The sequence below is a fragment of the Dendronephthya gigantea genome, unplaced genomic scaffold (genome assembly GCF_004324835.1).
Source record: "Dendronephthya gigantea isolate DGI-Jeju-01 unplaced genomic scaffold, DenGig_1.0 000014F, whole genome shotgun sequence".
NCBI lineage: Eukaryota > Metazoa > Cnidaria > Anthozoa > Malacalcyonacea > Nephtheidae > Dendronephthya > Dendronephthya gigantea.
In genome coordinates this window covers 709331-714139 of record NW_021163024.1, presented here as the reverse complement: position 1 = coordinate 714139, position 4809 = coordinate 709331, and the positions used below count along the sequence as shown (strand labels likewise).

Sequence of the window (4809 nt, the reverse complement as noted above, 5' to 3'; positions counted from 1 at the left end):
AATGTTTGGTTCATTTGCCTTAACTCGATTCTACCTCACACGATTTAAAATTACTTTTTTTCGTAACTCATCCATCAAAGTTTATTTTTGCATGCAAAGTCCTGTGACAATTTACAATGATTTGTTAGTTAAAGCGTGCTACTTGAAGTACCGTTGCATGGTACTTAAAAACGGTAACGGTGCATAAACACCGTGTCAACGTCAATGATATGACATTGAATGACAAGTATCAGTATTTATGTCATCCTTAACTGAATGCATGGAAGATTGCTCAAAATCAATATCACAGAATAAACTATTGAAATTGGCCAATTCTTGCAGACTAACTAATTAATTATTAGCAATTTAACGAACAGTAATTGCTAAATTTAACGAATTAATAATTTCATCATGCGTATGATATAGAAGTCATGCAATAATTTTTTTGCAATATTTCTTTTTGTTTTTATACCATTTTATATTTTTATACATTTATCGGTACAAAGCATGAATACATGTAATTTAAAATTTTTGTTAAGGACCTGTTTTTATGGAGCGAGTTATCCCGGCTAGGCGAGGTGAAAACTGTATAATATGATGAAAGACTAATCAGGCTTTGATCTGATTTTTACCTCGCTTAGCCGGGATAACCATGTAAAGAGGCCCTAAGACAAGCACATTTAACAGCCTGTCAAAATATATTATAACGCATACCAGTCTATAACGCCATTGATCCGGGCGTTTCGCTCGGTTGGTCAATTGTTTCCCCTTGACTTCAATGAGATCAGTGCTGATTTCGATTCATGGCGGGGAAATGAATGAGAACTAACCACTTACACTGCGCACGATAGAAGCAAGGTAGCTGTGTTGACTTCACGTAACCTTTGTTTCATTGCTATAGAAACGGCTCTATATTATTATATCACACGCGATTTTAAAGTGCCACTGTGACGAAAGTTTGTCATCAAAAAGTGTGAAGTATTAATTGTTATAATTTTAAACGGTTTTTCGCCAACAATGTCCTGAAATTATATCCACAATAATGATATACGGTACTTCATTTAAAAATATAAGACCAACGGCAACGTCAATGTCAATGACAAGATATTATGCGACACGTATATTTGTCAGCCTTATTCGTGTAAACGATTGTTAAAAATTAATATGGTATAATTATCATAGATCCATTTATCATACTAGTCTATAAATGAAACGAAACTGCTCATTTTTAATATCAGCTGATTTATCACTATTCAGACACATCGGAGTCAGCTTATATACAGCATTAAGCCCGCCGCACACGAGAACTATCAGTTGAGCTAACGACCTCGCGAGGCAGTTAGCTCAGCCCGAAAACCATCTGCCCACGTGGGAAACTTGCCTCTCGAGGCGAATCTTTCACGAAAACTATCCGCACACGAGAGTAACTTGCTGAGCTGACAGCCACGCGAGGTCTTTAGTCTCAGCTAGGGTAAAAGATACCTAATATAGTTCTAAAATATAGTTCTCTCACACATGCATGCAATGATGCAAAACTTGTGAAGAAGCTATTCTAAATGCTGCTGCATGCATGGTTAGCATGGGCTCGTACTTTCGGTGCCTATACCGCATAGTGTAGACCGGCCCCTGAAGTACACTCTTGAATAGAAGATTGTTTGAAAATATCATATCTATAGACATCCTTCGTGCCATATAAAATCATAACTAGTGTGGTGCATCATAACCTAATAATCTATAAGTATAATTAACAAATGTATCAGACTATAGTCGTATATAGGTACAGAATTGTAGTCAAGATACTTAATGCACAGGTGTTACAAGCAGGGTATCCGAAAAAAAAACGCAATTGGCAATTCAAACTTTGCAATCCAAAATTCCTTAGAAACGCATCGTTGAAAAGACTATTGAGCAGGCAAAGAGAAATTAGATTATTGGGCTCCCTGTATACGACAGGGGACCCCGTGGGGCACCATCTTGGTTCTGACTCGTCAAGTGAAATATACATGACCAAATATGGTGTCGAAGAGGGGAAAAGTAGACAAATTCTACGTTTCTAGATTGTCGCACGACTTTACTGTAGAGGCGTTCTCTTAAAAAACCACAGTGCCCCAAAACGCTGCCATTTCATAAAGCCGGAATTATAGCAATACTCAATTTTATACACGTTTTATACGGAAAAAGAGATATAATTGTATCATCAATTATTCTTAAGTCTTAACAATCTACAATCCAATTAACCGAATCGATTGGTTATCTATAAATGTTATAATGAGACCTGGATAAATAAAAACTGATCGTTTAAAGAGCTTCTTCAAAGCATTCTTATTGCTCTTGCTTTAGTTTGTACTCTTGAACAATTTTCTGAAATGGGAAAATATAACAGTTATAGAAAATTAAAAAATCAAACCTAAATCCATATATCCTATAGCCATAAAGCCAAGGAGATCGACATAATATTTAGTTTGCTGTAAAGTGAATATCTATGATTAGTAAGCATTAGTTTACGAGGCTACTACGACCGACCTGGACCGACCATGCATATTCGCTTGCATGCATGTATGAATGGCGCTGTACAATTGCCAGCCCTGTAGAACACACCACCTCTGACAAAAACTCACGCATCTACAAATATACCTAGAGAATTCTTGCTGAAAAACTAATTACACCCGCCCTTGCTTTACCATCCTAGACACTGCTAACAGCCTAACATCTCCTTCTCTCTTTAAACTCAAGGAAGATCTGTACGCACAAACCAGACCGTAACAAACAAGTCTAACGTTTTAATTCTATTTTCCAGTTATAATTTTTGTCTGTCGTTGTCTTGTACTGCCTAATATGCATATCTTGTATCATAATTCAACTGTCATAGAATATCACCTCGGATATATCATATTTCTACCTTACTGATATACTTCACTATGTAAATAATTATCCTGTTCGCACTGCAAATGGTTTATATAGTTAAGTCGAAACATGTTTTCAATATTTTTTTCCCTTTATCTCAAATGCTTGTAAGAAAAAAGCTCGAGTTGAGACAAGAGTTTACATTTGCGAAATATCACAAATTAAACTCTGTGTTTTGTGTTTTGTTTTAAATTCTTTGAAATTTCCGGTTTGTATTCGGGTTTTTACCTTAATTTTTTGCATACCCCAGGAGCATTGGAATCGTGTTCATTGCCACCTTTGTAAACACATTTCAAACCAGTGTCACAGACGCCAGCCATGTCCCATGGTCCTCCACATGTCTCTCCTTCGACCTTTGCACACTCATCACAACAACCACAAGCCTCTCGCGCTAGTCCTCCTTTGCAGTTAAGCTCGGATGGTAAACGACAAGTTACTTGGGGACATGGGAGACAACTAAGAGCTTGAGTTGTTGCAAGGATGGCTGAGAGCACCAAGGCAGTAAGGAGGATAGTCTTCATGTTCGTAGTTGGCGAAGATTAATGATTCTATTGAAAACAAGTTTTCAGAAAATTATAAATTTTTCATTTTAAAGAGTCTTTCTACATATAACAGCTTCCTTTATACGCCATGACGCAAAATTGCATGCATGTAATATGGAAATAATGAAATTATATCCTGAAGAACTATTTGAGTAATGTTTAAATTCGAGTTGCAGCTAGGATTGGACATACCCAAACTTATATTGTACTTTTTATTAAACATAATCAAAATTGTACCTGATATATATTTCTCAATCACTCTTGTCTGTTAGGCATCCAATGTTGACCGTACTCGTATCACCAGAAAATATTGGTTGCTTTGAGTTGGACTAGCTCTATTTATGTTCTTAGGATAAAGTAAATCAATAATGGTGAACTGGCCGATATCTTATTTGCTTTCCTTAAGTTGTCTCAAGTGTTCTAATTAATGTTTTAAGTGGAAATGCGTTCGCTACCCTATTCAGCAGCCTGGTCATTTCTCACATGTCACCGATAGTCGGTTGGTTGCCGGCGACGAACAAAGTTTATTTAAACTAACAAAGCACTTCATTTGTCAGTGATCACCGACAGCAGACATCGCCGACTGTCGGTGACCAATGCATGATAACCAGACTTTAAGGCTGTGTCCGTTGCGTTTTACAGTTGCGTTTTTACCGTTGCGTTTCACTCCCGTCCAAGACGCCGAACTTTCTAGTGCCAAACGTTAACCTAATCAGCTAATGTTACGCACCCTTCAAATATCATCACCATGAAGTGTTAGTGAAAAATTTATTATTACTATATGCGAAATCACCTTTAGAGTTACTATTCAGTATTAATTTAGTTCCCCTAGCCTGCAACGCAGACTATATATATTGGGGTTAGGGTTAGGGATATATAGGGTTATATATTAGGGTTATATAGACCCCAATATATAGTCTGCGTCGGGCTATAGTTCCCCATGACTCCATGTGAAACAGTGCCGACCGTTGTATCTAATATATTTACTGCCCATGCATCTGCGCGATAGAGATAGAAAAACATTTTGACTTCGCCTTATAAAGTTGTCCATTGGTTCGATGTTATCGACTGCATATAATCATCAACGTTATTTTGAATTTCCTAAGTTTTAACACTTCAAAATTTATTCCTCTACATGCGAAGTCCTAAAAACCTAAAACAAACCTAACCTAAGTGATGATATGACATTATAATAAGTACATTTGTGTTGACAGCCTTGAAGAAGGTTGTTTAAAAATATGATATCATAAATAAGGCAAATTCTATAGAGTCACCTTTTTTGGACACCGCAGTTTTGGGACAGCCTTGTATTTACAAGGAATCCATTAGGAACGGTTGTTCCCCTGTCGCAATTTTTAATGGCGAGCTTAAATGCATGGTGACA

At 36.8% G+C, this 4809-nt stretch overlaps 1 long non-coding RNA gene across 1 annotated transcript; it reads right to left on the bottom strand.

The window, feature by feature from the left end:
• Nucleotides 1-2198: 2198 nt before the first annotated feature.
• On the bottom strand, nt 2199-3758 carry LOC114519685. Its single transcript, XR_003686607.1, has 3 exons — nt 3663-3758; nt 3112-3431; nt 2199-2340 (listed from the first exon to the last, which is right to left on the bottom strand). It is a non-coding gene; the product is annotated as an uncharacterized LOC114519685 (long non-coding RNA).
• Nucleotides 3759-4809: the final 1051 nt, after the last annotated feature.